At 40.6% G+C, this 13345-nt stretch overlaps 1 long non-coding RNA gene across 1 annotated transcript in view; it reads right to left on the reverse strand.

The window, feature by feature from the left end:
* Window positions 1–357: 357 nt before the first annotated feature.
* The window catches only part of LOC149461285 (uncharacterized), a 57602-nt gene continuing 44614 nt past the window's right edge, over window positions 358–13345 (reverse strand). The window contains exon 2 of the long non-coding RNA XR_016312922.1: window positions 358–720. This is a non-coding gene — a long non-coding RNA (uncharacterized LOC149461285). The remainder of the gene's footprint in view (window positions 721–13345) is intronic.

The raw sequence follows: 13345 nt of genomic DNA on the forward strand, positions 1-13345 counted from the left end.
TGCTTGACCCGCACAAGGCAGTACTTCCCTGAAAAGTGCAGGAAATGTCCCCTTTGATATCACCAAAGGGCCGCACATAATATTTAGTACATGTAATGCTATAGATGACTGTAATAGACTGCAGACTTACCGGAAGGAATGGTCAGAAACTGTTGACATGCTATTAGCATGGTTGGAGTAGTGCTGATGGAAAAAGTCAGAGTTTGTGAACACGTTACATTAGACTGCTAAGAATCGCTATTATTACAATCCCTATACAAAATCAACACTTCCACTGCTGATGTCCAAGGGCAGTATGACAAGCATAAAAGGGCTTCAAAATATTACACTATATCATTAAATGAACAATTCAACAAGTTTAACAGGCAACAATTTAATCACTATATTATAATGCAAAATCAAATCTTTATTTTCTGTCTCTGTAATAATAATTATTACATAATTACTATTATGAAGTGATCTGGCTATGGAGAGTACATTATTTTTCCAGATGTCATGTTTAGAGTTCATATTGTATACAGTTTATACTAAGTAAACTAAGTAGTTGTAATTGTTGTAATGCCAACTACAATTGTATTTAGGAACTCAGTAAGCTGAAAAGTGCCTGTGTGGCCACAATTAAAATTGGTACAGGACTAGGTATTGTAGAAGAGTCAGACCAGACGATATCTTCCTTGCAGAATGCACCTTCCTGAATGTGTTCTGGGGCTGGAAGAGAACCTACAACAAAAAAACAAAAGAGGTAAATTATTAAAGTGTTACTAAACCCATGACCCTGCATTCACTATATCTGGTCTCCCACAGTACACAGAGCATGAAAATGAAATTATTTTAGTAAATATAAACTGCTAAATACCTTTTCCCATCAGCAGCATATAGCAGTCATGTGACTTCTATTAGTGTCTGGCCAAGCACTAGTTATAGCATGTAGGAGGAGTTTTCATTCTGTTCTGACTGTCCTAAGAGGCTGCAGAACCCCAGACCCTCTGTTTGGACAGTGCTGATTTTCTCTGTGCCAATCACATGCACCTTCCCAAAGAAAAAAAAGAGCTCTCTAGCCATACACACTAAACTGAGCACGTGCAGAGTGACTCCTAGAACCCTGTACTAACAGCAGGTGGATTGTGGACAATAGAAAAAGGGGAGGATCAGAAAAGACAGGATCATACAGCCTTTTTACACAATGCAGAGGATTAACCCCTCAGGCTCCACAATGAGTACAACAAGCATGCTTTAATTCGTATACAGACTGATTTTACTGTTGTGGGTTTAGTAACCCTTTTACAATAAAATACATTCACATACATATCTTGTATGTAAAAAAAAAAAAGACTAAGTGGGGTCTTTAAACTGCAATAGTGCTGTGCATGTGCTTTTAAATTGCAGTAAATTGGATAACATAGGCCCTCCCCATGCTAAGTCCTCACTCGCCTACCTCCTATTATGAAACACTTTAATTATTTTAACCACATTACCTCCCACACCAGTAAAATTTTTAATAATCTGTAATTACATATGATGGCAAATAAATACATTTATATTTCATTATAGCAAAGAAGGCTTTCTTTTACAATATTGTCTTGCAAAATGTATTTTAATCTTTGTAATTAAAAGTTTAAAAAAAGTTGTAATAAAAGAGAAAAATACACAAAGTGTTGGTGTAGAAAAAAAAGTACACATTTTATTATAATTTGTTTTGCTTATAATGATGCCTATAATGCACAAAGCATGCCAAAGTTATTTAGAAATTAAACAACGGTTTTCTTTTTTATTAACACAGCACTGCAAAAATGAAGAGAAATGAAAAATGTTTTCACATTGTCATATTTCAAAGTAGCTATAAATTAAAAAAAAAAAACAGCAACACTTTCAGGCCATCTCACTTGACCTTCAGCAAACCATCAAGAAATACAGCAGCATAGTAATATTACACATGACAGTCAAGGTAATCTTCAAGTGTACCACACTTCACTTGTATCAAGACAAATCTGCTAGTCCTTGCAGTCTCTGTGTATAACAAAACACCATCCAGACATGCAAAACAGAAACAAGAAGCAGAGTGCTCAGGATCATGGGTATCTCCTGGCGTGGAAACTGTAAGACCCATGGGGTGAGCATGTGCAAAAACATCCCCAAAGTGTGGCAGGAAATGACTGGATTTATACTCTTGTAGCACTACCTACTTATGAATTGCAATAGATTTGGGTTCCCCTATAGTCCTGCACAGCCAAGCAACACGCATTTTCCATCCAGACTTGCATTCAGGAGACATAAACCAATCCTTCAGCTTGTATTGATGTTTCATTAGGTGTGATAGAACTTGGATAGGTTAAGGGGTGTACGTGATGCCCAAGGGAACTAGAACTGAGGACAAACTTCTTGAAACTATACACAAGTCTTTGCAGCAATAATCCTCTTCTGGAGAGCTAACCAGCCTCTTCGGATGTACCACCCCAGACCCAGATCCTCCTTAATCCAGCAGCTCTGGGTGAATCCCTAGGCAGGGGATTAAGTACCTGTCACTACGGTTTTAACAATCCCGGGTAAAAAGCTAATCCAGATTCCCACTAGAGTGATCCTTTCCCCTTACTGGCCCAGGCGGTGCAGGTTTACTCACTTGGTCCCTCTCCTGGCTGCTACCAAGCCTTCTAGCTGGGCCGCTCCTTCCCTGCTTCACAGGTGGTCTTCTCTCAGGGGGCCGGTGAAGTCCCAAGTTTTCTGCCTTCCAAGGTCATCTGCCCCTCTCCACCTGGGCCCCCTCACAAGCTCCTGCCTCCAGCCTCACATCCTTCTCTCTCTCTTCCACCTGGACTCTCCTGCTTCTGAGCAGGTGAATCACTTTTAAGGGTTGTCCTGGCCCTTTGCCAAGCCTCCTGTTGAGGGCTGGCCAGGCTCCTGCAAAAGTGCAGATCAGCCACTCATCAGATACACCCAATGCTTCTAGAACTTGTTCCGAAGCTCGAGAGCAGGGGGAAATTCCAGAAGGCTGGTCTGCAGAGCCTCTCAGCTCTGACCACGAATTGACCTCTGTTAGCTATTACTCCCAGGCTGCTACTCAGCCCTAGCTAACAATTGGAGTCTAGCTCCCCCTAGCCACCAAGGAGGGTACTACACTCCTAATAAGTTAAGTACCTCCAGTCTAAGGAAGAGGCATGGGCCCCAGAACACGTTAGTGGAGGTAATTAATCTATCCTGTGTATAAGCCCATTCTTCATTTGCTACACTTTGGGGCATTTTTTGCACATCCACTCCATTGTTCCCATAATGCCCACTCCAGAAGATACCATGCCTGCTGACATCTCTCCTATTGCCAGCTTACTAGTGAGAGTGTCATCAGCATCTGTTGATGCTCCATTGGAGTTGTATTTTCTCTTGTGTTATATCCTGATGAAACCACTTTATCACAGGTTCAATGTTATTATTTTGAATCATTAATTTAGCTGCATGCATTGGAGCTCTCTACTTCTTGTTTCTGTTTAATATTATACATAAGTTCAAATACACACTAAATTCGAAATGGCTTATCCACTTCAGCTTCAGTGATGTACCCATATATCAGTGAAGTTTGAGCTATGGTACTGGGATGATGCCTGCAGCTGCAGGCATCATCCCGGTACTGTTTTGTTAGAGCCAACCATCAGCTCTCTTGTAATTGTGGCTAACTAGATATCTCCTCCTCCCACCGCCTTCTGCAGCTTTAACAGGAGCTACCGTTCCACTGGGAGTTCCGATTGACCAGCCGGTGCTGCCGCTTGCTGGTCATAGAGCCAAACATAGACCAGATCTGCTTTGTTTGGCTCTGTAATATAGTAACTCGGAAGACCTGACATCATTTCCAATTTACTCGGAACTACATTATGTCACTTTTAAAAAAACGATCTTGGTGTGATTAAATTGTTTTAAAGGCAGAGAGGGGATTTGGGGTCTCATTGACCCCAGATCCCTCCATAAAGAGTACCTGTCACATGCTTGTTGCTGTCACAAGGGATATTTACATTGCTTCTAACAGCAATAAAAGTGATTAGATTTTTTTTTAAAGAGACAGTGTAAAAAAACAAAAAAAACCTCCAGAAATTAAAGAACCCCCATCCCCCCATGCTTGTGGTCAAAGGCGAATGTACACGTCGGTCATGCACGCACACAAACAGTGATCATCCCACACATGTGAGATATTGCCATGAACGTCAGATCATGGGCAGTAATTCTAGCACCAGACCTGCTCTGTAAATCTAAAGTGGTAACCTGTAAAGGCTTTAAAGCAAAATGCATGTTGTTTGTCGCCGTTGCACGGGCGGGAGCAATTTTAAAGTGTGACATGTTTGGTATCTGTTTACCTAGTATTACATCGTCTTTTATGTTATTGTGTTTTTTTGCAATAAAATTTAAAAACGTGTTTTTTTCCCTCACAATATTATGCTTAAAAACCCGCTGTGCAAATACTGTGTCATGTAAATAATTGCAGAACCCACCAATTTATTCTCTAGGGCCTCTGCTTTAAAAATATATAATCTTTGGGATTCTAAGTGATTTTCTAGCAAGAAAATGACTGTTAGATTAAACAAAAAGTGCCAGAAAGGGCCTGGTCTGGAAGCGGATAGCATTCATGAAAGCATTGACTTTCCATCCCTTAAAGTGGTTGCATGTATTATTCTAGGCATGAAGGTAAGAAACCTTCTGTGTGTAGCCAGTCCCCCAGCCCGCCCCCTTCCCCCCCCAAGCCTTACTTGAGCCCACTCTGATCCAGCAATGTTCTCGACAGCCTCTGCTGTCCTGGGACTCTTCCTCCTTATTAGCTCCTGCTGCTATCAATTGCAGCCAGTGAGCCAATTAGGAGAGAGCAGGGGGTCTTATGGACTCATAGAGCAGCAGCTTGGAGACAAGCATGCAGTGGTGCCCCCATGGCAAGTGGCTTTCCCTTGGAGCACTGGTAGAAGGGGAGGAGCCAGGAGTGCAGGTGGGGACCCTAAAAGAAGAGCATCAGGGCTGCTCTGTACAAAACCACTGCACAGAGAAGGTAAGTATTGTTTTTAGTTTTTTTTAATGAAGCTTTAGTGTCACTTTAAGTAAATCCCACACCCATTTAACTCTTTCATTGTCAAGAAGTAACCCCAGGCAGATCACTTCTGAAACAGGATTTCCATTACTCCATTTACCTGTAAAAGCAAAGGACACAGTAACAACAGCATGCATCCTCTGCTTCTCGGGTCCCCCGCAGGCTCTCCCGGCTCTCCCTGTCTGTCAGGTACCCTTACAGCAAGCAGCTTGCTATGGGGGCACCCGCTGCTCCATGTGTCCATTCACACAAGGAGCAGCGGCTTGGCCCCAGCCCCTCTATCTCCTCCTTGGCTGACTCACTGTGATTGACAGCAGCGGGAGCCAATGGCTCCCACTTGCTGTCTCAGCCAATGAGAAGGCAGAGACCCGGGACAGCCGAGACTGTCATTCACATCGCTGGATCACGATGAGGCTCAGGTAAGTATTGAGGGGGCTGGGGAAGCTGCTGCACACAGAAGGTTTTTCACTTTCATGCATTCTATTAAAAAAACCCTTCAGTCTGTACTACCACTTTAATTGAACAAGCTGAAGTTAGAAGCTGGCTGACTACTATGCACCAGATTGTGCACTTTCCAACCTTAGTAAATCAACCCTTAACTGTGCAATACAGTCTTTTAACTTGTGTATAGTTTTCTCTATATAACAGAACACACAGGTACTTTATCATATAAATCACAAAAAATACTTTGACAAGTCAATGTAATTGATAGCATTATGATAACCCCTATGGGACTAAGCCTTGGTTCACATCAGTGCAGCCTCAATGTTACACTACTTTGACAGCATACTATTCTGTGCTACTTCATTGCGGCTTGTTGCCACTCAGTGCGACTCCATTAACAAATGTCAATGCAAATTGCAATGAAGTTGCACAAAAATAGTGCAGGAACCTTTTTCAAAGTCACTGTGACTTGAATCGCACCAATTAGAACAGGGCCATTGCAGGTAATGGATGCAACTTGTCATGCACAAGAAAAAACTTTATCTGGCAGGGTATTCTACTGAGAGACAAATTACAGTATATTTTTTGTATGCACAATCTCTTTTCATTGATCTTCAAACAATACGTCTTGGAAATTTTTCTCAAATTGTGTTGTCTCTCTGTTGTCGTGTTCTTCAAAATCACTCACATTTCTCACTACCCTTTTAAACTGTGATCCCCTCATAGACTTAAAGCCATTTTGTGGATGGTAACTGCTGAAATGTATTCATTTATTATTATCTATTGGTTTAGTATACAAATCACTAGTCAATGTACCAAATATGATAAATAATATGGATATCGTAGTGTCTAAAATGGAACACTACACAAACTACAAAACATATTGAATTGTAAATCCTTCACCATCAAATCTTTATGACATTGTTGCAAAGACGGCGCATTGCTGCACCAATCGCTGAACACATTGTCAATTAAATGATAACATACTTTAAAATGTTGATGGGACAAAACATTAGTGTAAAACAAATATTCTTCCACTCATGAAATTCATGAATGAATTTGTAATAGCTAGACCCGATATTGAGCCCATTGTAGCTCCCTGACCTGGAGATAATAGTCAGTTTTAAACATAAAATAAAGATTCTCCAAAGTTAATCTAAGAAGTAATGTAATACACCTGGACCTCTGAATATGATCCAATTTATATGTTCCTTTTTCCAATTTCATGATCAGTTGAAGTGTACGAAGTTGATATATACCAGGTGACCAAGACCCCATCATCTGCAACACACATTCGACAGCAATCTTTTTCAAAAAATCATTTGTATCTCTCAGAAACAACCTGCAGCCACCAAATAAAGGTGTCATAACTCTGATAAAGGTGATAATACAGAATCTATGCTGGTGACTATTGGTCAGGCACAGAGGTCACATTGGATCATTATCTTCAACATAGGATCATCATCTGCAACACACATTTGACAGCAATCTTTTTCAAAAAATCATTTGTATCTCTCATTATGGAAGCACATTCATTACTGGATTGATCAAACGTTCCTTAATGGTGTAACTTTTTATTTCACTGTCAGTCGAGCAGTATGTTCCTCACTAACCACACGCTCAATCTTTATCACACTCTGTATCGAATACAGGATTCACCTTTAAAGGCTAAGACATTTTTAAGAAAATAGCCTATGTACACAAATAGCCCCAGTAGATAAAACACTTTGTGGATTTTTGATATCCATATTGAATGGTAAATCGACTACTGATTTGTATAGTAAGCCAATGGATAGAAATAAATTATCACATTTCAGTAAGTATCACCCACAATATGTTTAGGCATTTTCTGAGATCACAGTTTAAAAGGGTAGTGAAAAATGTGAGTGATGTGGGAAACTCATTGGGAGGCTACAGGGTATGAAAGACATTAAAAGGGATTACCTGGAGGCATTGATAGAGCAAGAGATTTTGCAGTAGTGCAGAAGAGCGAACAAATGAGAGAACAGAAAATTAATTAATAGGAACTGAGCATACAAACGGTTACCCTTTGCTTCTCAATATAACACTTTACCAGATAAAGTTTTATCTTCTAATTGAGACATTGGCAAATATTGAGAATGAACGATTCCAGAGTTTAGTGAGTTATCTATGCAATTTTTTAGGAGAGGGAAATTACACTATATTGCCAAAAGTATTGGGACGCCTGCCTTTGCACGCACATGAACTTAAATGGCATCCCAGTCTTTGTCCGTAGGGTTCAATATTGAGTTGGCCCACCCTTTGCAGCTATAACAGTTTCAAGTCTACTGGGAAGGCAGTCCATAAGGTTTAGGAGTGTGTCTATGGGAATGTTTGACCATTCCTCCAGAAGCGCATTTGTAAGGTAAGGTCAGGCACTAATGTCGGATGAGAAGGCCTGGTTTGCAGTCTCTGCTCTAATTCATCCCAAAGGTGTTCTATCGGGTTGCGGTCAAGACTCTGTGCAGGCCAGTCAAGTTTCTCCACCCCAAAACTCTCTCATCAATGTCTTTATTGACCTAGCTTTGTGTACCGGCGCACAGTCATGTTGGAACAGGAAGGGGCCATCCCCAAACTGTTCCCACAAAGTTGGGATCATGAAATTGTCCAAAATGTCTTGGTATGCTCACGCCTTAGGAGTTCCCTTCACTGAAACTAAGGGGCCAAGCCCAACCCCAAAAAACAACCCCACACCATAATCTCCCCTTCACCAAACTTTACACTTGGCACAATGCTGTCAGGCTAGTACCCTTTTCCTGACAACCACCAAACCCAGACACATCCATTGGATTAACAGACAGAAAAGCACACGTCTCCACTGCTCTAGCGTCCAGTAGCGGTATGCTTTACACCACTGCATACAACACTTTGCATTGCACTTGGTGGTAATGCTTGGATGCAGCTGCTCGACCATGGAAACCCATTCCATAAAGCTCTCTACACACTGTTGCTGTGCTAATCTGAAGGCCAGATGAAGTTTGGAGGTCTTTAGCTATTGACTCTGCAGACAGTTGATGACTTCCGGGCACTGTTCCCTTTAGCATGCGCTGATTCTGCTCTGTCATTTTATGTGACTTATCACTTCATGGCTGAGTTGCTGTTGTTCCCAGTTGCTTCCACTTTGTTATAATACCACTAACAGTTGACCGTGGAATATTTAGTAGTAAGGAAATTTAATGGATGGACTTATTGCACAGGTGGCAACCTATCACGGTACCACGCTTGAATTCACTGAGCTCCTGAGAGTGACCCATTCTTTCACAAATGTTTGTAGAAGCAGTCTGCATTCCTAAGTGCTTTATTTTATACACTTGTGGCCATGGAGGTGATTGGAACACCTGAATCCAATGGAGGGGTATCCCAATAATTTTGGCAATATAGTGTATGTATAATTGGTTGCAAAGTTAATCAAAAAGTGAAATTCGTGATCCTTCGTGTCTCAAACGGGACAGTTGCATACATGAAGCTTAACTTTGTGTTCACAGGACGCTACATTGCCCCCTCTGGTATTAAAGAAGGTGAGAGCTATTATTCTGTAGTGCACCAGTTACAGTGCACATTATCATGTGAGTGTAATCTTATTGGTATTTGGGAATAACCATTTGGAAATATGGAGTGACACCCAGGATTGATTCCCATTTGCATCATACCAGGGAATATCATTCCCTTAAAGGGGAAGGCACATTTTGACCTAATGTTTATGAGTCAGAATATAAAGTGAGCAAATATTGGTAAATCAAAGGGTACATTCACAGAAGATATTAGTGGAGCATGGATTGGAGTTGTTGGAATCATATTTTAAAAAACATGGGACATTTTATTTTATTTTTATATAATTTTTATATTTACATTGTATGGTATATGTTTTTGGTTGTTTCACCATGAATGTATAAAATATCATGTTGTGCAGCGCTGGATCATTTTAGTTAAAATATTTAAAAATTGGTGTGTGGAAAACTAGAGATTTCAGCAGCAGCACACACAATCAGTGTGCATTGTTTGTCACAAACAATCAAAGGATTTCCCAGCACACTTACTAGCCAGCCTGCAAAGCAACTGAGTTGGCCCTTCCCAATCATTTACACTAAAAGCAAAGGGCTTTGTTGCCATTGTGCTTTTTCTGAATGTCTGTCATGGGCATCACTGGGCCTTTAGAGAGGGATGGGCTCCCTCCAGGCATACCTGCCCTCAATCTATCCATTCTTATATGTGCTCCTACTATGGAGGCTCTGGAAATTTAGAGTTAGAAATCGGTATATACAGAGGTCACTTGGCATGGGCATTACGGTTTATGCATGTATTTGCAAATGTGTGCAAACAAAACCCTCTGCTTTTAACATAAACGATTAGACAGGGCCAATTCGGTTGTTTTGCAGGCTGGCTGGTAAGTATTCTGGGAAATCCTTTATTTGCTTGTTATGTGGATTGCCCTTCCATGTGAACCTTGATGCAATGGCCAATTATAGGTAGGGGTGGTTGCCACTGTAGCACTAGCCCCTTAGGAGTCGCTGAGCTTTGGGTTCCCCTATAGTCCTGCACAGCCAGACAACACGCATTTCTTCAGACCTTGCATACTGGAGACAATAAATAGTCCTTGTGCTTGTTTTTTGGGGGGTTTTATTAAGGAGCATTGAACTTGGATAGGGTTGATGGGTGTATGGGATGCCCAAGGAAACTGCAACTTGAGGGCAACTTCATAGCAACTATGTACAAGTCCACAGACAAAGATTCTCTTCTTGGAGAGCTCTCCAGCATCCTAGTGTACCACATCAGACCCCAGATGAATTCTTTTCTTCATTCAGCTGCCTGAGGGAATCCCTGAGCAAGGGGACCCAGAATGCCAATGGCTCCAGCTTCCGTCTCAGTCACTGAGAAGAGGGAGTCCCGGGATAGTCGAGACTCCAGTGCATATTGCTTGATTGAGAGAGGGCTTAGGTGAGTATTAGGGGGGCTGGGGGGGGGGGGAATGCTGCACACAGAAGGTTTTTTTACCTTCATGCATAGAATGCATGAAAGTAAAAAAACTTGAGCCTTTAGAACTACTTTAATGCATACCATGCATTAAAGTAAAAAACCTTCTGTGTGCAGAACAGCACACAACAATATTACAACATTAAATGTTTTGACGTAATTTTGGTTGGAGGGAAGGGCTCCCTGTATAAATTATTGGCTTATATCTCAGAAAGATGCAACATTTGAATCAAATCAGCTGGGTTCACATGCTAGCATCCAAGAGGGCAGGTAGCTTCTAATGTCAGTACTCCTCAAGTTGGCTCTACATAATGTATTTCATCCTAAAAGGACATCACCAGGAGCTAACGTTCCTACATTGTGTTTGTTGGCATTTTATGCTATTAGTATAGATTTTTTTGGATGTTACTTCACTATTGGAGTTCCCTTTTTCTATTTACATTCATTGAACTGATCAAATCTCTAAAAGCTGAAGTTTAGTATACTTTTTTTTGGAATACAGCACCGTACACATTGGTTTTGTAAAATGGTGCCTATCCCATTACCTGCAGGTGTTTGCTTCTACTACAAATCTTCCCCTCTAAGTCTCCTCACAGCCACCTCATAATGTCCTCAGTGGCTGTCTTTTGGCACTGTAAAGGTTAACTGCAGCTTCAATTATTGCAGTGATCATCCGCCCACATTTGCTCTATCCACCATTCACAAAATTCATTTTACTACTATCTCACAATGCATTGTATTCTGTGAATGGAAGGAGATGAGCTGTCATTCAACCACACCAAAGCACATTCACAGAACACAATGCATTGTGAGATTGTAGTAAGATGAGTTTTGGGAATTGCAAACAGAGCAAGATGGGATAGGCAAGTGGTACAACTGTTCTGTGTAGTCAAGTCTGAAGTTAACTTTAACGGTCTAGCTGTTCCCCTGACAATGTCATTTCCTGACGAAACGCATAGGGCGTGGCATTGTCATGATGCCATCATGCACAGCTCCAGTACGAGCTTGACACTAGAACAATCTGCCTGCTCATTCTGTGGTTTCTACATAGGGTTTGTACCTTCTGTATTCCATATATGTTTTGATGCTAACACCTATTAACTGGGAGGGGAGTTGCGATGTGGATACCAGTGGATTTACAGCCTGTTTAAAGCACATTTGACCATTTATCTTGTGATGGTCAAAAACATTTTGGTAAGAGGCTTTGTCGGCTTTTTGAACACAAATAGAGAGAAGACTGGTGGTGTGCGGAGGAACACAAGGGAAAGAAGAGTTTTAAGGACACTTCCTTTTATGACCGTCATATTTAAATATAATTTTTTTAATGTCCTAATAATTAAAATGTATTACTTTAGTTCACCTTGTTTACATGTGGTAATTATAATTACCCAAGAAGAGTAACATAAGCATTAATTTGGTTGCAAAAATACTTTATTGTGTATAATCAAAAAGATCATTTGAAAAACATTCCCCTAGCAAGGTGGACATACAAACAGCAGTCAAAAACAAAAAAAATGGTGTATTAAAAGAATACGTCCACACTGAGAACATAGCTTGATCAGTATTATACATCAAATTGGCTTGGAATTCTAAGTGAAATCATATGCATAACTTTAGTGTGGGGACTAAATGACATGAGCAATCGCTGGTGAAGCAATGAAGAGTAATGTCCCTCTAAAGTCCAAGTGCATAGAACTTGATAGTAGCTGGTTTTGCGTGAATTAATTCACATCAAAATATATGTGTCTCAGTCAAACCCCCATGCAATTAATGACATATCAATGTAATCATCTTCCAAACACCTGCATCCAATTACTGCAATGTGAGATAGCGTAAAAGATGGTGAATATTGAAGTCTCAATAATATTTCCCACTGCTGATAACCTTCTCCAATCGTGGATAATGAGGCGTCATGGGGAACAAAGCAGCAATATAGAAAGATCTATTAGATCATGCAAAACTGGCAATATATAGATGGAAGCTCAGAGCTGTCTAAGCAATGATGTAAATTCAGAGTCTCCACGCAAGTTGATGAGTTTACACAGCTCGTTGAGGAAAGGGTAAACATGTATGTGTAGAGAAAAGAAAGTCCAATGCAGTATATATTGAACAAGGATAATGGTGGTTAAAGCATGAAACCATAGCCAAATGCATCGGTTCAGTTGGAGTAGTCACTTACTGCCACCTCCAGTCACTGCAATAAATTTACTTGAGGCTATGGATGCTTCACTTTCCAATGTAGTGCTGTTCCCATTGCTACAGATCAGTACTTGTAATGTGCCTTCCTGATGCTTAGCAGGAATAACGGCTACTCCAATGCGGTATGCCGTGTAACTTGGCTTCCAACCAGCCATATGAATTCCAGCATGGAGATACCAGCATACATAATTTCCAGATGTGATGATGTCACTACTTTGACACATTTCATCCGCCAATCATCGTGGACTTCATCAGAAATGGGAGGGGACAGTCCTACTTTCCTTATATACCTATCTCCTACATAATGGATCTGTCATTGCACCCTCATGTGTTGAGATGCCATCATTACAATCTAAAACATTTTAAAATAGACTGCAAAGACCCAACCAAGGGTCAAAAAAAGGAGGCAATCACGAAAAGAGAAACATGCACTAAGTGTTCTTTTTATCCTTCTCAGAGGGAACCAAACTTAATTACTTTAACGGAAAAAAGGGGGAGAGAGACTAAGAATTAATTGAGGAAAACTTTAAAGTTTAGTTCAGTATTTAATCCCTTGGGTATTAATGTTCCCAATGTACAAATCCAGTATTTTTCTTTCTGTAGTAGATAAAAATCTCTTCTCCTAGGTGATAAATTTAATAAGAAGATCCCTTTTAC

This window comes from Staurois parvus, unplaced genomic scaffold, assembly GCF_062004578.1.
Source record: "Staurois parvus isolate SC_StPar_1 unplaced genomic scaffold, SC_StPar_1.0 ptg000207l, whole genome shotgun sequence".
Lineage (NCBI taxonomy): Eukaryota > Metazoa > Chordata > Amphibia > Anura > Ranidae > Staurois > Staurois parvus.